General features: G+C 39.1%; 1 protein-coding gene across 6 annotated transcripts in view; it reads left to right on the plus strand.

The window, feature by feature from the left end:
* The window catches only part of dbn1 (drebrin 1), a 356,842-nt gene that overhangs the window by 11,827 nt on the left and 323,996 nt on the right, over window positions 1-21,019 (plus strand). The gene's annotated exons all lie outside the window — the stretch shown is intronic.

Consider the following 21,019-nt stretch of genomic DNA (forward strand, 5'->3'; position numbering starts at 1 on the left):
ATCAGGATATCTACAAAACTTGACATTGAAAAAGACTGTAGTTTACGTGGCTATTGCCCACGATCCAATAAAAAGTGCAAAAACAGGATGAAATGGCTTAAACTGACTTGCCTCCTAAGAGGCTGGTTTACAAAGGGCAGACCTGGCGACCACCCCGAAAATGAAAGAAAGGACCTAATCCCTTGGACACACATGATCGAGCTGTTCAACTTTTAGCAAAAACCACAACAAATGCTGCTCTGACTTCAAATTTTTACACCAGTGAAGCACAATCAAACAGGTTTGAAGCCATAGTTACTACAAATACCCCGTTTAAAGAAGTTCAAACATGATTGAAGCTGTTAAGACTACAAATACCCTGAAGTTACCACGTACTATCAATGATTCCAAGAATCTGGATTACATTTTTGAACAGTTCAAAAACTGGATTCCGATTTCAAATCTGGTGCCAGTGATGGCCGTAACTGCTACGTATACAAAGTTTGTTTAAAATTGACAAAGCTGGATCAAGAAGTTGCTGTGATGCTTCAAAACGTGAATGATTTGCTATTCGGGATTAAACGGGTAGGAATGGCACCTTGTGGAATAGCCCTATTTAAAACCAAACATACCAGCTTCCTTTATTTGATCATGAAGCTGATATTAACTGGGTAAATATAGATAAATAATCATGTCCTCTACAGTAGAACTTAAGTCACCCCTTTACTATTTCTTTTGTTGAAAACATGCAGTTTTTTTTCCCAAATTAAAATTTTTGTAATTGTAAAACTGTCACTTTGGATGAAACACAACCTGAATTTTGAGTCTTTGGTGGAAATATTGATGCTGAACTAAATCTGTTGCATGTGTCCCACTTACACCTGCATGTTGCCACTGATGTCCCAATTTAGTTTCAGATTGATTCAGCCATGAGGGTGAACACAGCCAAAATGTCTGAATGAACAGTTATGGGCTGGTGGGCTGGATTGTAAATATAATGCAATGCTAAAATATCCTCAGCTGTATGAGCATTGTCTTTTTTTCTAAAACTACATACAGTATATATATATATATATATAAACACTTGTAACTCTGGAAGGGTGTAAAAATAAAAGTAAACAAACCATTGGAATCAGCGCATCAATTTGATCAATTTAGGCTATAAATAAACTACAGTGCTGAAAGGGTGCATACATACCTCTACCAAGAAAAAACTTTAAATTTGATAACCACATAGCATGGAAAAAAAAATCTCAGCATACAGTGTTTAAAGGCTATAAAAATAAGAACACCAAACGCTGTCATTTATTTATAGAAGTTCTGCAAAATTAGCCAGTGAAATATTTAATGTCCACTTATTAGCTCATTTTTCATCACTCTGGCGTAGCTGTATCTCATATCTAGAGCCCGACTGATATATCGGCCGGCCGATATTATCGGCTGATATAAGCCCTTTTCAAAGTACTTACTATCGGCTCAAATTTTGCAGATAGAACGTTAATAATTTCTCATAAACAGAACAGTTACTGAAATAATGTTTGTGTCGGCAGTGTAAAATGTCCTTGCACCGTTTTTCCAGTAGGTGGAGCTCTGACTCCATTCAACTGAGAGCTGCTTACACCCCTGCTTAAATGTGTTCATCACCGGCCCCGTAGTTCGGCGTCACACTGCACTGATCGGCTGACAAAAGCATACAAGTAAGTTTATAAGGATGTTATTTGTAATAACTTTGCGATTACATTCACCCCACATTTCTCCCGTTTCAGTTCAACTCAGTTTGATTAACTCAGTTCATGTAGTAATGTGTCAAATGTGCTTCATTGCGTCGGTCACACTTTTTATTAAGCCCATGTAGACCTTATTTCTAGCATGAAAAAGTTTTGTTTACTGCTAAGAGGTTGAAACATTCAGATTCACTGGTCGTCCGGAAGGGTTCTGGGAATTACTGCCGTTTGCCATTAAACCTCTGGGGCCGACGCCATCGTATACGACAGCTGGGACCAAGCTTTATTAAATTGTAAATAACTTTTTAGTGATATGAGATAGAAACTACTTGAAAAGTTAACTCCGCGGACGTTCGATCCACCGTCGGCCATCTTGGTACTCCTCAAAGAAGATGTGTGATGATGTGCGCAATGTGAGTGTCCAATCGGAATTGGTTCTCCGTCACATGGTTTTCCAAAATCCAATCGTAGGGCAGATTTACCTCACGTGATATGGCAAAGATTGTTTTCAGGAGTGATATCTTACTAGTTGGCCCATTTGAATAGCCCCCTAACTGCTCCAATTGCATTTTTGCATTTTTTTGAACTTGAAAATTATTCTCTGTTATAAAGTTAATCAATATAGGACAAAGCTTTAGCTTTTAGCTCATACCTTTTTTGTTAAGGATCCAAAAAAGAACATTTTATTCATTTAAAAAAAATAAATAATGATATCGGCTGATTTATCGGCTATCGGCAAATCAGCCAATTTATCGATTATCGGCAATTTTTTCATCCAAATATCGTTATCAGCATCGGCCTCAAAAAATCCATATCGGTCGGGCTCTACTCATATCTATGTATGTGTGTATAAGTACATTTGTAAGTTTGCTGTTCATTATTTGATCAGTAGATGTCAGTAGTCTCTAATGAGCAGTTAAATGAGATGTCAAGTAATGGTGCTTTTGATGAAGCATTTGGCTGGGAGGCATTTTGGAATATCAAAGATCGACACAAGGTGGCTTCATCTTGAAATCACTGCTGTACATTTGTTGCTGCATATTGTCTAATATGTCTTATTTGTAACAAATCCCATTTTCTAAGATATCCTGCAAGCACATAAATGCTTAGTTGTTGCGTTGTCCCAAGATGTAAATGCGAGAAGTCCAGTGATTGTCCTGCAGACAAAACCCTCAATATTAGTACAATAACATGCTTTTGGAGAGTGGTATGGATTTTTAGAGGCCCGACGTTCATGCCCAGTCGCCCAAAATGACCGATATAACGAGGGCGAATATCGTCATTGCGGAATTGTATTGTGGTGCCGCGCAAGCCAGTCACGTAACTTGCGCATTCTAAACTCGGTGGATTTTGTCGTGTTAGCTGGTACCGCGCTGTTCTCCAAATTCACCAGTGCGTCCTCATCAAGCTGGCTGCTTTGGCTTCTGTTTTTTATCGGACTATCAATGAGAAAATCATCCATATTGGGAGCAACACGCACTTCTCACCTTTTTATCTTTTCCTCTGCGGACAGTTCTTGGGCTGCGCGCTATGACGTCATTTGTTTACGCACAGCGGGCGGGTATGCCAATACTCGTTCTACTGCGGGCGGGTATAGCCAGGTAGCGTCGACGTAAATCTACGCTACCGGTCTAGCAACACCTCGGTAAAGTGATAATATTGACTATATACCCAGCTTCATGACACCTCCTGCTGACTAGCTGTCAGCCTTGAACAATTTTCAGGGCATAGGCATCCTCAACTTAAAAAATATGAACTGCTTCTTCTGTGTGCATGTGCATGAGCACATGGATGTTTTTGCCTCGTTGGTACTGGAATACTCATGAAAAGAGAGAGATGCGTATGAGTTAAAGTTGGCCCTGAAATCATATGTGACACAAGTTTTTCCATGGGTTATTGGGTTACAGAGCATTTCTTAAAATGTGGATTTCAAAGAGGTTCTCTCCTATGAGCTCACACCCATCCCAGCAGATCTGTGTGATGAGTCAGGGCATGTGAGGATCTGCAAGTCCAAAGCAGATTTAAAGACGAAAATCAGAGCTGATGTATCAGTGAGTGAGGAATGTTAACCAGTTAGATTGTGCTGTGTGGTTTGTCCCATGGCCAGCATTAAACCAAACCAGCCAAACTCTAGTCATTGACCATGCAGAGTCCTTTAAGCAGCATTTGCAAGAAAGAGTCAGAATCAGAGATGTCTATCTTGTTGTTGATCGGTACGTTTTCTTTATCATCAATTGCTCCACTCGCATGGCGGGAGGATCTGCTCGATGCAAGTACCAGCTGGCTTCCAACTCTTCACTTCAACCTCAGAATCAACCTCAGACAATACAGAGACCATCGAACCTTTTGTGATTGAAGCCACACTTCTTGGAGATCACCAGAGCAAACTAGTTGTGAGAGGTCAGAATCAGACGGGACCATGAGGAGGCTGATGTGCCGTAGCAGAGGAGGGGAAGCATGCCGCAGTTGTTTGAGATGACGCTGTTGTCAACATTATGTTGCTGTGTGACTATTGTAGGCAAACTCTCAGAGGAGCAACCAAAAGAAGAAGTCGAAATATGCCGTTGGATTAGACCAGGGTCCCCAACTCTGTTCCTGGAGAGCACCTGCCTGCATGTTTTCCATGTCTACCTAGTCAAGTTAAACTGGTGTTTTCCAGCTCTTGATTGGCTGAGAACACCTGATAGAGTTAATTGCCTGGGAGTGGAACTGGGGGAGTTAGAAAACAACAGTTGGTTTTACTTTTCAATACTTGCATACATTTAAAATCTGAAAATACTTTAGCTTAGTTGTCATATATTTGTGATATTCCAATGGGTGGCTTTAAATTCTACCCAGGTCATTTTCTTGCGAGGTATTTGTACTTTTTACTCAAGAACCATCCCAATCACATGGCGAACAACACAGATTTAGATGGTTTTAATTTCGCTTGTGTGTGTGCTTAGTAGCAGGGTGACTTTAAAACCATTGAAGTGACTCTGGTGAAACTTGCTGAGTCTTTAGGGAGCAGATTTAGTTACAGTTCACGTTTGATTGTTTGTACAACCCCCCCCCCCCCGAACTACAGCCTGAGGGTAAGTCTGACACCAGTGGGCGAACGTTCGTTATGTTTTAATGTTATACTGTACACCACACGAGTGCACGTGTGCTGCTCTGTCTAGTGTTAAAGTGTGTCCTGGGTGCACACATTAAAATTGATTTTGCAGTGTGTTCTCTTGACTTCATTGCCTGCCTGAAGGAGGAGAATGAAGGTCAGCTCTGGATCCAAATGTCTGGTGGACAAAACAAAAAAAGCCCACAGTGAATCCTGGTCATCAGATAGTTAACAGATGCTGTGAACTGCTGAGTGCTTTGTGTTCCGTCATTGGCCAGAGGGTGCACTCTTATGACCCTGTGACCCCCTCCAGCTGTTTCAGGGGGCCATTACCTGATTGTTCACCTCTGCCGGGCTGACAGAGGAATGAAATGTTTGTAAGAGGAGCCGAGCGGAGGGGTCGGCAACCTCTGACTCATGTTTCAGTCACACTCTCAGACCTTTCTTCATATTTTTAATTGCTTACATATGTTTGCTTCTATTCACATTACATTTCCTGACACGCACATATGTTTGTGGTCATTTCTTTTGTGTTTTATCAGCAGGACTGCTGAAAACATTTTAAATATTTTTTTTTAAAGTCAGACTTTCAGTAATACGTGAATTACCTCAGAAATGTTTCCCAGTGCAGAGGCCACTGAGTGTGGTGGGAGTAACTGAGAGCAGGAACATTACTGCAGATTTCAGTCAGGAGTCGACAGACAAATTAGACCAACACAACAATTCTTGTTGGGTGACTGGGTGGTGGTTCTCCTGTTTGCTTCGGTGTGAGCTTGAAAAGTTCCTCATCTTTTTCTTTCTTTCTCGCAAATCATCTGTTTTCATCTCACCCTGTCCCCTGGATTTTCCTCTTTCACCCCAACCACCTGCATGTCCTCCCTCCTCACATCCATAAACCTCCTCTTTGGCCTCCCACTTCTCCTCCTGCCTGTTGGCTCCATGCTCAACATCCTTCTCCCTATATACCTTGCGTCCCTTCTCTGCACATGTCCAAACCATCTTAATCTCGCATCTCTGACTTTGTCTCCAACCGTTCTACCTGTGCATCCCTCTGATATGTTCAGTGTAGGGCTGCAGCTATCGATTATTTTGGTAATCGAGTATTCTATCGATTATTCTGGCGATTAATCGAGTAATCAGATAAAAAGTATTTTTGCGTTTTTAACATCAACAGTCCAGGGCTCTCCCTAAGCAATGGCATAATGTCGCTGCATCATCACGGAGATTGTCAAATTTAGTGTATCCCTTTCTGTTGTCCTCGGTAATCATTTATTTTTTTCACATCTTTCACACTTTCCTGGTGTCAGGAGCTCAGCCAAAATTGGGCCAAAGTCTTGACATTTTGCTGAAATGGTGATGGGATGTGGCTTTCTGTTTTTTGTTTTCCCCAACTTCTAAATGTAACCATTTTGTTTGTTAAAATTTTTTTAAAAAGGTTGGTGAACTGGGTTCCTGCGTGATTTTTAATTTTTTTTATCTCTCTTTCTCTGCAATTCAGCCATTGCATTTCAGCTGAAGGTTGAACATGCAAACCTCACAGTTAGTTTTTTAAAATAATTATTGTTTTTGGAGTGGCTATTCACCCAACCATTGGGTCAATAATATATAATATATGCCCAACCACAACCGACCAGTGAGCACGCTTGTAAGTTCACTTCCGGTTTCAACGCGGTGGGAAAAGCGGATATTTTCTCACTGGCTGCGGGAGTGTTCACAGTCCGTGGAGCGCTGTGATCTAAAGCGGTTCTGTTTGGCTCATCACACCCAGAGAACTGTGTCAAACTAACACCATTTTACAGGCAACAAGCATTATTTTTTCATAAAAACTGTTTTGTCGTCATTAACAGGCTTCTATTCAAAATGCTTATGAAGTTTGTCTGCTTTCATCCATTGCGGGTTTTTTTTTTTTTTCTTCAGTAATTAAAGACGGCGCCCTTAAATGTGTCAAACATACGCCGCTTCTCACGCTGCAAGAGAGCCTTAAAGTGTTGTAAAAAACGTATTTTAGATGCACAAAATGTGTCAGATACACTCTCATGGTTGGGCAAATAAGGTAAGACATTATATTTATCTGCCCAACGGTTGGGCGTGTAATGTTCAGTGTATGAGTTATCTGCCCAACGGTTGGGCGAATAGCCTTTGCCTATTATTTTATTTGAGTTACCGTGTTTGTAAAGCGTTGTGTGTTGCCCAAAAAAGCAAAACTTAAAAAGAGAAACACTCAGTGTGAGTCTGAGCAAAACACAGAACACTGTCAGTGTGGACGAAGCTGAGGGGAATGCTGAGCCGCTCACACAGGGCAGAGAGAGGCAGCCACTGGCCGCCACGCGAATAGCCACTCCCCAGATGGCTTGATAAAACAGTTGAGTGTTCTTTCCTTCTTGTGTGCAGCTGTTAAAGTATTTTTATAACAGATTTAACTTCTTGTTATAATCCTTCAGACAAGGTGCGCTCTGATGCGATGCGCTGACGTCACCACTCGCTCTGTTCACTTCTTCTTTCCTCCACTTGAGGAGCTCCACATTGTGTTGGCGATTATATTGCACCACGTAGCACGACATTTATGTGTGAAAGATTTTTTGAATATTTCAAAATTCTTTGTGTGGAATAGCACGCGCCGGCGCCCCTCTCACGTTCAGTCTGCACCCATTAAAGATGAGTGTACTCTCCAGCACGACACACGTCGTGGTAGTGCGTGAGTCAAAGGCATGTTTGTGTCAGGGGGCCTTTAGCCTTTTCCACTTCTCTTTTCAACTTATTCTGTGTCTCCTTATACTCCTGTCAACTTTTAGCATCTCTCCAACTATTCCAATTCTTTTTCACTAACCTCTTTTTCCTTATACTTTCCTGGACATGCTTTATATGCTTTATTCCGACAAAACACAGACATCCCGCAGTGCATCGTAGCCAAGACGTAAAGCATCACATATCCGATTTGACCAGTGAGCTCAATCAGATGTTTGTAATAGAATTATGAGTCTGACTTTCAGCAGATTGTTGGGTCTTGGTGGGAGATTGTGAGTGTGGTTATAATTGGTAAGTAGAAGTTGATGCTGAATGTGCAAATATCCGTTCTTCTATTTCCCCTCTTTGGCTTTCTTGCCTTCTCAGAAGAGTTGAGGCTTAATTTGAGCTCAGCTTTGCTGTTGGCTGTGCTGAGATATGATGACTGCTGCTCTGGAGTCGGTTTAAATCCCTGTGTCATTGACATTATAATCACCTGGCAGTGAGGAGGATATCATCATTCATATAGCTCAGAACATTCGGACAGATTTGGAATAAAATGAAAAAGTCCGACATGGGAAAGGAAAATGGGGGGAGTATAGAGAACTGAAATTTGATTCCACTTCTCTCTCTCTCTTGCCAGCTGCCTTTCCCTCCACTGCTCCAGCTTTTTGAACATTTTGTCACAGTATTCTGCCATTGTTTTACTCCTTCACCTCCTCTTCTTCGTCGTCATCATTTGTTGCCTATGGTGTCTAGTGACTTGTCGCAGTGCTATAATGGGGCTGTAACCTTGTGCAAACCTCTCTGAGAAACATGAGATTGTTGTTGAGGTGACGGGCTGACAGGCCGAGGTCACTGACATGATGAGGTGTGATGAAGAACTTTGCACTGCAGTCCAAATAATGAAACCAGCAATTGAAAACCAGTGACGTTTCAGGCTTTACAGGGGTGCTCTGACACATAAATCATTATCAGCCTGTTTCTCCTTGGCAGTCAAAGAGGAAAAGCTCCAGGCTGACATATGAAACAAACGATTTTGGTACCAAACCAGCTGCCACACTTGGATTCAAACTAAATACAAGGGTTGTTGCCTTCACCTCGGAGGCTGTGTTTACTTCCATTTCTGTTTGTTGCTTTTTGATGACGACTCGCAAGTTTTAAAGAAACTTCTGTCTGTTTTCAACAGACTCTGTGTAGCAAGCAGCCTTTCGTCTAGCTCAGGCAAACATTACTGTGATCATATGAATTTCTCAACCAGATGTCACAGCAAGATGATGATGGCATCACGAAAAGTGATTTAATCTGTTAGTTTGTGATACTGAGGGGTGTGCATTTGGGGTTATGGTCAGTGGGGGGCACAGCTAACCAAAAAGTTCAATAACCATTAATCCGCTAACTGAAAAGTTAGCTTTTATAATGCTAAACCGATAAACTGCTAAAAAAAAATTTATCGGAAGTTACAGATAACCAATAACTTTTAGTATTGATTCAGATGTGACCACATCAGATTACACTGTCGGCTTCTGATAAACCAGTTTCACTTTAAGCGCCGCAGGGGCTGCTGGGTAAATTCAAAGATCAACTCATTCCCTGGCAGGATCACAAACACAAGAAGAATGTACGAAAAATAAATGAATAAAAAAATAAAACCCCAAACACTGTCATCATCTTTCAAAAGCAGTAAAACACAGTATTAGAAGTTACAGTTTATCTCGGTATTATATACACCGTCATTTACGAACTAAAAGCTGTTGCTTTTTTCACACGCTTTGAACAATGCGGCTTAAACAACCGTAATATGTCCATTAATGGATTGATTGGCAAAGTAAAAGACACGTACTAAATATAAATTCTTACCTTGTTAGTTTCAGTCATTAAATTCTGAAGAAAAATAATAATCCATATAAGCGTCCTGATAATCCTAAACGGTGAAGAAAAGTCCCTCTGTAACACAGCTGTGCTGCGAGATCTCCTCTCCCCCACAGAGTCTTGGCAATTAAATTATCCTGTCAGCCATAAAGAAATAAAATAAAATAATGCTAAAATTAGTCTGTTTTGTTTCTGTGTCGAGTGGACGGTAACACTGTAACGTACAAAGTGAACCTGAACTACACTACCCACAATGCTCCCTGCGCCGACTGGCCAATCACATCTTGTGCTTAATGATGACGTCATCAGCACGCGACAACCAGTCTGCCACAAACACACGACAGGGACTAAAATGTTTGATTTTAGGGTTTACTAATGTTTTTGACCACTTTAGCAGCAAAAAAATGTTAGCTGACTGAAAGTTATCTGAACTAAATTTATCAGAAGATAATTGGTCCACTGATGGTTTTAAAAGTTATCTGAAATGCTAATCCGCTAACAAAAGCATTAGCTTTGATAATTATTGGTTAGCGGATTAGCTGAACTTAGTCAGCGACAGGTGACCGTGCCACGAAAATGTAGTACATTTTGTGACGGTATCATGAAGAAAAATAAGTGAGACTGGGCTGGAACTTCTATTCAGACCTGGGACACATTTCAAAACAACACACAGCGGAGCATTGCTACTTTCCACCTGATATAGTTTTCATTTTTACACCCAATATTCCTGTCCTCCAAATCATAAGATTGCCTGTGGCCATGTGGCCCAATTGATTTAAAAATGGCATATGGCCAGATGTAGATCCACCACATTCATATCATCATCACAAGAAAGTGTTTTCTTACTCAGATTGAAAACCTGGTTTATTTATTACTGCGTAACCATTTGAAGAGCCTTGCATAAGAGGTTTCACAACACACGTACACTATGCTTGCCTGCACATATTGTTACCAGACACCTGCTACAGTGTTTTGACACAGTATATTCTCAAAGTTCAAGGTGCAGTTATTATCATTCAGAACATAACACATGAAGAGAATGAAATCTGTGTCTCTCGTGCAGCAGCATATAGTTAACTGTCACTGTTGTAGAAATAACAAACAAAAATTTGAGTGTAGGAGAGAGGCTTTCTCTTACTTACTCTCAGAATCTTGCTTTTTACTGTCAGTCATCTGCTAGTATAAGCAACAGGTTGGTCGTCAACGTGTCCCAAGGTTTTTGAAATGGAACAGTTTCCCCACCTGGTGGACATTTGCTATTAATGACAAGACAATGGAATTAATGCAGGTATAATAGAATTTCACCAATAGCTCCAGTGCATACATGCACAAAATATCTACTCATTCAGTTAGCACACATTACAGAATAGAATATTGATATTCAGCCATGTTCAAAGCTTCTTCACCTGACTGATGTGAGTACTGCGATCAGTATCTGTGATCTGAGGTTTTGCTCATTAGTCACCACCAGTTTCTTCCTGTTCTTTCATCTTTGTTGAGAAAGTGTAATGGGGGGGATAAAGACATATATCAAAATGTACATGGTAAATATTGTGTTCAGTCGGGATGTGCACTCCAAGCAACACTATCTTTTTAAAAATGATATACCAGGTTATGAATCATTACTTAACTTGTGCAAGTCCTGATGTAGCTGATAAAAATGAAATTAGCCATACAGCGTCTGAAAAATGCACACAGATTCAGAGCTATTTTTAGACATAAAAGTCAGGTAACCCCAGGTGCAGGTCAGCCCACCGTTGTCCACTTCATGACTTACTCCAGGACACACAGGTAATCTTGATTTTTTTTTTTTTTTGTCTCCAAATGTAATATGGTTTTAATATGACTTTAATTTGGCTTTCAAATCAAATTCTTGTATTTTGCGATCAACAAATGTCCATCTCAGACGCGATGTATTCAGACAAAAAGCAGTACGTCTCAATAAGACTAAATAATAATGATTGCATGCGTGAAAGTGGTGTCTCTGATTTCACTCCTGCTGTGTTCACACACACAGCCATGGAGAATTATTGTTCCACTGCGTGGCGCTGTCTTTTGTCCACAGAAAAACAATGTTGCTTCCCTAGAAGCAGGTGTCCTAGACCAAACGGTCCCCTCCTAAAAATTGGTCCGCCCTTCCTTCACTGCACATGTGTCATTTGGGACCACAGCATTTGGGACTCTCTACATCCAAAGCGATCAAAGGGAATAATGTGATTGTTAATTATCAGATGACAAGGTAAAAAGTCAAATCATTCTAAGGTCAGTTTTAAGCAGAAAATGAGGCGATAATCGGCAAGTCGTTACTAGCGCTCTGAAATGACGTAGGCGCCACAGCAGCACGTTAGACTCAGACATGTTGCGGCAGAGCTGTGATCACTTCCCCTGTCTTTTGTTATGAAATAATGCTGAATTTACGTGGAAATGATTGTTGTACAAAAAGCTACAGATATCTGTCATTATATAATGGCTGAGTGGCTCCTTGTGATTTGATTGGTGCTTTGTATGTCACATGACATGGATTAATTCATCCCATTTGTGTTGCATTGCATTTAGAGTGCAACTTGGTTCCATTAAGAGTGCAAATTTGGTTCCATATGTTTGGTGACGTGATTTTTTTTTTCACTGCACTGAGGACTTACACAGTCTTTTTTTGCTAGTACATGTACGCACAAGTGCCGACCAGGTTGCGTGTGTGTGCACCTGCGCGGGGACAAGAACTACATCCGAGGTTGGCGGCGGCTACATCTGAGGCTAACGGCGGCTACATCCGAGGCTGGCGGTGGCTACATCCGAGGTTGGCGGCGGCTACATCCGAGGCTAACGGTGGCTATATCCGAGGTTAACATCGGGGCGGGGCGGTGTGCGGTGACCGGACCTGTGGTGGTGGAGACTATAAGTGAGAATTGTTTCACAGTTAATAGTGGCCAGTACTAAACCACAATAGTCAACATGGCACCACCTAAGAAAACGGATAAACTTGAGGAAGACATAGAGGAGATAAAGACCTCATTAAACCGTATATCGAAAGACATGTCTAATCTAGACAAATTGACGGAGGAGAATAAAGAGCTCAAAAATCTTGTTAAAGAGAAGGACAAGATTATTAAGAAGCTTGAACAACGTGTGGATGAACTTGAACAATACTCTAGAAAAGACGATGTTATAATATGTGGTTTAGAAACAAATCATCGGTCTTATGCAAGGGTAGTGGATTCTAGTGGAGCCAATGGGGAGGATGCACCACCTGAAGAACTTCAAACAGTGGAACAACAAGTTACACATTTTTTATATCAAAAAGGTGTTGTCATCCATCAAGACACTATATCAGATTGTCATACTATTCCATCCAAAGATAGTAAAAATAAACTAACATTATTATACGATTTACAAGCAGAAAATACAAAAATGAATTATTAAGACAGGCAAAGAATCTGAAAGGAACAAGTGTCTATTTAAATGAGCATCTAACGAAAAAAATGCAGATATCGCTAGGAAAGCAAGACTACTAAAAATCAGAAACACATTGTTGCTACATGGGTCTGGAACTGTAGGGTGTGGATCAGAGTGAAAGAAGGAACAAATGGTATACAAATCAAAAACATGGATGACCTTACAAAATATAGACCTGAATAGACAATTAAGTATGATGCCAGTTGGTAATTTGACCAACAAAAATCAGATCAAACATGGAAATAGATGATAAAATATATGATATAGACACCAACATTGATGAAAGTATATTTGACTTAAAAACAATTGGTTGTGAGTATTATATGGAAGAACAGCTAAATAGTGAAAAAATTACAGAAGATACCCTGTCACTCATACATATAAACAGCCGAAGCTTGTATTGTAAAATGTCAAAAATAAAAGATTATTTAAATCAGTTTAAAAATAGATTCAGCATTGTTGCAGTCACAGAATCTTGGCTTAAAGATGACCTCATGGCTGATGTTCAAATGGAGGGATATGAGCTGTATTTTGTAAACAGAAGAGATAAAAAAAGGCAGAGGTATTGCTTTGTACATAAAAACAGATCTGACATGTACAATTGTAGAAGAAATGACAATTATAGATGATGTCATAGAAATTGTAACAGTGGAACTTGTACATGAAACATCTAAGAAAATTCTAATCAGTTGTGTATACAGAGCACCAGTCTCTTGCGTTGTGAAATTTACAGATAAAATAATAGAATTATTCCATCAAATCAAAAACAAAACGTGTTTTATGTGTGGAGACTTTAACATTAATATAGAAAGCTCCAGTTGCCAAAGAACAAGTGATTTTGTGAATTCAATGTATAGTTTGGGTTTATTCCCCTTGATAACAAAACCAACCAGAATTACATCGCAAAGTGCAACTGTAATTGACAATATATTCACAAATAGAACAGATGAAATTATTAAGAATGGGATCTTGATGACAGATCTTAGTGATCATTTACCAGTTTTTTCAATATTTAAATACAAAAATAGGTACAAGAAAAAAACTGTTATAAATTTTAAAAGAGATAAGTCAGTAAAAGCCTTAGAGGCATTAAATTATGACCTTAAAAATCAAAATTGGGAAGAAGTTTATGTCGGCGACGTTAATGTAGCATATAATTCATTTATGAAAATACTGATGAAATCATATAATAAAAACTGTAAATTAATAAAAATTAGTAAGAAAAGAGTAAATAAACTATGGCTGACTAAGGGAATAAAAAATGCTTGTGTAAAGAAAAACTATTTATATAGGTGCTTTTTAAAAATGTAAACAAAGGAAACAGAACACAGATACAAAATATATAAAAATAAACTATTGACAATAATTAGGAAACAAAAAAAGATTATTATAGTGAACAATTAAATAAGAGTAAAGATAATATAAAGGCAACATGGGGAATTATAAATAGTGTGATTGAAGGTGATGGAGCGAAATCAACTTTTCCAAATTACTTTGTCAAGGAAAATAAAGAGATATATGACATAAAAGAAGATGCAAATGAGTTTAATGATTATTTTTCAAATGTGGAATCAAGTCTGGTGGGAAATAAACTAATAGTAGAAGATAAATTAAATACACTTGTAAATACGGTCAATAGTATTTTCCTTGACAATGTGGAAAAAGATGAAATAAGAAATATTGTAAAAAACTGTAAGCAAAAGATCAACTGACTATGAAGATTTAGACATGATGACTGTAAAAGGTATAATAGAAACTGTTATTGAACCATTCACTTACATTTGTAATCTGTCTCTGTCAACAGGAATTTTCCCAGACGAAATGAAAATTGCCAAGGTAGTCCCATTATATAAAAATGGAGACAAACATAATTTTTCAAATTACAGGCCAGTGTCATTGCTTCCACAGTTTTCTAAAATTATGGAAAAAGCTTTTGTGACAAGGCTGGACAAATTCATTGAAAAACATCATATTTTAAATAATGCTCAGTGTGGATTCAGAACAAAACATTCGACAGCTATGGCAATTATGGAATTAACAGAGAAAATATCAACAACAATAGATAATAAGGATTATTTTGTAAGTATTTTTATTGACCTGAAAAAGCTTTTGATGTTATCAACCACTCAAGATTGCTTCACAAGTTACAACAATATGGAATTAGAGGTATTGCACATCAGTGGGTAAAAAGCAACTTTGAAAATAGAAAACAGTTTGTTCAGATAAATAATACTATATCAGAATTGTGTAACATTATTTATGGAGTACCACAAGGGTCGGTACTTGGACCCAAACTGTTTATTTTGTATATCAATGACTTTGTGAATGTATCCAAAGTACTTGGCAGCATATTATTTGCTGATGATACAACATTATTTTACTCTGGATCAGATATACAGGAAGTAGTACAAGTGATAAATACAGAGTTGGGAAAAGTTAAACATTGGTTTGAAATAAACAGATTGTCACAAAATTTTAATAAGACAAATTTCATTTTGTTTAATGACAGAGTGGAAAAAAATGATGTGTCATTAAAAATAGATGGAATGGACATACAAAGGGTAAAAGAAACGAAATTTCTAGGAGTCATGATTGATGAAGATCTTACATGGATGTCACACATAAATTACACAAAAGGAAAAATAGCGAAAGTCATTGCTGTTTTCCATAAAGTAAAATTTTTGTTAAATAGTTATGGTTTATTAACATTGTACAATTCATTGATTGTCCCATATTTAACTTATTGTGTAGAAATCTGGGGATCAACATGTAAAACTTATACACAACCATTATTTATTCTGCAGAAAAGAGCTTTAAAAATGATTAGCAATAGTTGTTTTAGAGATCTGTCTAATCCATTATTCATTAATGACAAGAACTCTCCCGAGACATAATTTGATTGAGCTAACTGACGCTGCTAATTCTTGTAAGACACACACACACACACACACACACACACACACACACACACACACACACACACAAAACAAAACAAAACAAATCCACTGTACTGTCTGGAGGCTGTTAGCAGGAAGAAAGACAAGCTGAACTAATTTCTGATTTTTAAAAAAAAAAAAAATATTTTTTGCTGCACTGAGGACATACACAGTCGACTGAGTCAGTTGCATGTGTGCGCGCATGCGGGGGACGACACAGTGATTTGATTGAGCTAACTGACGCTGCATACACACATACACACACACAAAATCCACTCCACTGTAAGCCGTCTGGATGCATGAAGACCTGTTCACATGAAACACAGGTGAAAGCTGGAACATACCACACTGGCATGTTCCAGCTTTCACCTCATGAAATATTCATACCATTGAACTCATAAACATTCATTATTTGTATACTGAGACAGATGATGACTGGAGTGCAGTTTGAAGCAGAAACGAGGTGATAATCAGAAATGATGCTACTGACACTCAGAAATGACACTGCTGTGGTCCCAAATGACGCATGCACAGTGTAGGAAGAGCAGATTGATTTTTAGGGTGACCATTCGGTCGGCGACACTGGCTCCGGGTAGCTTAGCTTAGCTATCGGTTTAGCTCAGCTTCGCCAATAACACAAACGCTGAAACTGGTCCACGTCCGGCTGTCCTGTTAAGAGCGGCCACTCGTTGACACGTTCTGTCTAACTCCATGATCACAAGCAGCTTCCTCAGTGAGACTGGCCAGTAGCTTAGCATGGTGCGAAGCGACGCTGTGGCACAAACCACAAACACAGGTTCCACGCTTTCAGAAGAGGACACAAACTTTAAAAATTTTCTCCTGACCACATGAACGGAAATGATAAAATCCATGGTTAGATCCAGGCTTTGAAGACCATTCTCACGCTTCACTTCTGCCATTTATCCGAGACGCACTGTTAAAAAAAAACCCCTCTCACTTTCCTCCTCAAAATATTATGTTTGGAAAATCTGTCCACCCTAATAAGCAACACAACTCATTGTTTTACTGCATCCTCGTAAAACACAGATTTGAAACATTTTGATGTATTCACTGTCAAAGTCCACAAAAAACACTGTAGAACATTCAGTTTTTCCCCCATTCTTTTCAGTAGAGGCCCTCAAGGGACCGTTACCCTACATGATGTCATCAAAGTTCAGTTTTCTGAAAGGTTAATGTTTCTGTGTGTTTATCAGCAGCAGGTGAAATCAGGCTAAATTCCCAGTGTTTATGACTTAATTTTTTAAGGCATATAGTACCAAAAATAAAATGCAATACATCAATATTTTCATAACTTTTTATTTATTTACAATAGTTAGCTCATTTGACATTTTATTTACTAGTGATGCACACTTTAAGCGATAGTTGAGCTGCTTTCCTTACACAAGAAGCCTGCAATAGTAATCTTGATACATTTCTCAGTTTTTATCTGTGTGAATCACTCAAACTGCTCTCACGGATTCTTTTCAGCAGGAAATCAAGAACGGGGAGACAAGAACACATTGGGTAGAAGAGACATTAGCCAGTCTTATTTCTAGCTTTTCTCTTACACTTTACATGCACACATTTTTTTAAGCAAAGTCACAGGATTCACAATTTTTGAAGTTGGAACAAAATAGATTTTAGGTGTCATTCACAACATATTTAACTGTAAATAAAATAAGTCTAAAATAATTGACAGATGAGCCTTGGACCACTAATCAGTATTTTTAATTTTTATTTTTAATTGTATCAAGAACATGATACTTGTTCCAAACATACTCCTCAGAAAAGTTACACAACTCTTATTCCGGTAACAGGGTGTCATTAAAGAGTTTAAGAAGTGACAGTTTTAAGCTCTGCTACCGTAAGTAGTTCTCTATTGTTTGTGTATAGGTTTTAGCTTGACTATTCACTGTAGCTGCTCTGCAATAGCAAATGGAAAAATTTCTCCCTGGTCTAAGGTAAAGGTAAGAGGTTTAAGCCCAATTTATGCTACTCAGTATCCACCTCATTAAATGGAACATTTCATCATTCACAGAATGAAATATTCTCACCATTGCACAAATAAAAAAAAACATTAATTATTTGTAAAACCCCAGTTCCAATGAAGTTGGGACGTTGTGTAAAATGTAAATTAAAACAGAATACAATGGTTTGCAAATCCTCTTCAACCTATATTTAATTGAATACACCACAGAGACAAGATATTTAATGTTCAAACTGATAAACGTTATTGTTTTTGTGCAACTATTTGCTCATTTTGAAATGGATGCCTGCAACACATTTCAAAAAAGTTGGGACGGGGCAACAAAAGACTGGGAAAGTTGATGAATACTCAAAGAACACCTAATTGAAAACAGGTGAGTGTCATGATTGGGTATAAAAGGAGCATCCCCAAAAGGCTCAGCCGTTCACAAGCAAAGATGGCGCGAGGATCACCACTTTGTGAACAACTGCATGGAAAAAATAGTCCAACAGTTTTAGAACAATGTTTCTCAGTGTTCAATTGCAAGGAATTTAGGGATTCCATCATCTACAGTCCATAATGTAATGAGAAGATTCAGAGAATCTGGAGAACTTTCTACACATAAGCGGCAAGGCCAAAAACCAACATTGAATGCATGTGACCTTCGATCCCTCAGGCGGCACTGCATTAAAAACCGACATCATTGTGTAAAGGATCTTACCGCGTGGGCTCAGGAACACTTCAGAAAACCATTGTCAGTTAACACAGTTTGTCGCTACATCTACAAGTGAAAGTTAAAACTCTACCATGCAAAGCGAAAGCCATACATCAACAACATCCAAAAACGCTGGCGCCTTCTCTGGGCCCGAGCTCATTTGAAATGGACGGACGCAAAGTGGACAAGTGTGCTGTGGTCTGATGAGTCCACATTTCAGATTGTTTTTGGAAATCATGGACATCGTGTCCTCCAGACAAAAGAGGAAAAAGACCATCCAGATTGTTAGCAGCACAAAGTTCAAAAGCCAGCATCTGTGATGTATGGGGGTGTGTTAACACACATCTGTGATGGCACCATCAATGCTGAAAGGTACATCCAGGTTTTGGAGCAACACAAGCTGCCATCCGAGCAATGTCTTTTTCAGGGACGTCCCTGCTTATTTCAGTAAGACAATGCCAAGCCACATTCTGCACATGTTACAACAGCGTGGCTTCGTAGTAAAAGAGTGCGGGTACTAGACTGGGCTGCCTGCAGTCCAGACCTGACACCCATTGAAAATGTGTGGTGCATTATGAAGTGCAAAATACGACAACGGAGACGCCGGAGTGTTGAACAACTGAAGTCATACATCAAGTAAGAATGGGAAAGAATTCCACCTACAAAGCTTCAACAATTAGTGTCCTCAGTTCCCAAACGCTTATTGAGTGTTGTTAGAAGGAAAGGTGATGTAGCACAGTGGTAAACATGCCACTGTCCCAGCTTTTTTGAAACCTGTTGCAGGCATCCATTTCAAAATGAGCAAATATAACACAAATGTAATATTTTAACATCTTCATTTTGAAAAGTAATGTTTTTTTAAATTTATTTTATACTGTTGTTCAATGACAGAAACTCACAAATTTACGCAAAACATAGTTAAACATAGATGGTCACTAGTCGGTCCATGTTATTTTATTTCCTTGACGCTACAAGTGTATTAAAATTTGAGATTGTTAGAAATTTAATTACCTTATATCTAATGGAAGCACTAATTACATTACATTATGGTACATATGGCTGACTTTAAAAGCACATGGCTGACTTTAAAAGCTAAAATGCTAACTCTACTACTAAACCCTTACACCCAAACACTTGGGTTTCCAGTCTTTCAGTGCAGATGTTTCCAGTCATCATGCATTTATATCAGAGCAAAGCAAACTCCATCACAGAGATTCTCTCTGTGTGCTACCGTTACCGAGTTCAGCCCACAAGCCAGTGCCTTTTACTGGAGTGTGGCCATTGCCATGCACTTGTGCCCATAGGTAAGAAGTAAGCAATGATGACTAATATTTACCCAAAGGACATGGCTGACTTTTAAAGCGAAAACCAGCCCAGTCTCACGTTTTTTTTTCGTGCTCCCGTCACAAAATGATTCAAATTTTCGTGACAAGGTTTTTTTAACTCACCATTACTAACCCTACTCCTACCCCCAACCCTAACTTTAACCGTAACCTAACCCTACTCCTTCCCCCAACCCTAACCATAACCACCTGACTGTCCCCCCCCACCACCACTTCACTTTTAGTTTTGTGCAGCCATTACGGAATGTGTTACAATGAATTTGCGCCGCCGTGATGAAAATGAGGTGCTTTTTGTGACAATATCATGAACCAATAGATTAATGTATATTTTGTCCTGCTGAATCATGCCATGCCATTAAACTGGGTTGGCGAAAACACAACCTCTACTACAAAATCCTTATACCCCACACACTATCCCACATTCTGCAGCATGCATGTACACTACTTAAAAACATACAGTTCATCTAAAAAGCATGAAAATATTGCCTGAAGTTACTTTCAACTCCCCCTGCACAGTACAGTATTTCACAGGTACAGCATTGAAATAAGCCAAGATTGTGCAAATATGATGACAATATTTCCCAGCGCCACCTTGAAACAGTGGTTGCCATCTTGAAAAATGAAGCAGCTAATGGCTTATTTGCAAAAAGTAGACCAAGAAGTACCATTGTGCAAAATTTGTTGCTTGTTTCTTATATCTGCATTTATCTGCTGCATTATCAACCCAGTGCATGTGGTGTACTTGTGAGTCAGCATCCTCCACCACTGCAACATCTAAACTCACCCAAGGAGGGAATATCTTTTAAAAGAATCTTGTTTCAAATCAGCCTCTATGTCTTTTATAGACCCTAACTGATTCTGACATGTGTGTTCTTCTCAGTGCCCCTTAATGTGCATGTGGCCGTCCGATGTGAGGAGGTGTATTGAAAGATCGCCGTGCTAGAATTTGTATTTGACAGACTCGAGGCCATTAGTGAATAAAAGACCAAGGCGAGCTGGAAAAGGCTGAAGCTCGCTGAAGTGTTTGCACGTCTATATGGGTTCCGTGCTTGTGAAACAGTCCCAGTTTGTCTTCACTTTTTCCAACCTCGACTACGTGTTTCATCTCTCTGCTAAAAGAATAAATTGTCTCATGTGCTGTTTGACACGTAAGCTGCTAATAAACTCTTTTTGACCAGCGTCATCACACTGTTTTACATCACGACCCTCATTC

This window comes from Thalassophryne amazonica, chromosome 9, assembly GCF_902500255.1.
Source record: "Thalassophryne amazonica chromosome 9, fThaAma1.1, whole genome shotgun sequence".
Classification (NCBI taxonomy): Eukaryota; Metazoa; Chordata; class Actinopteri; order Batrachoidiformes; family Batrachoididae; genus Thalassophryne; species Thalassophryne amazonica.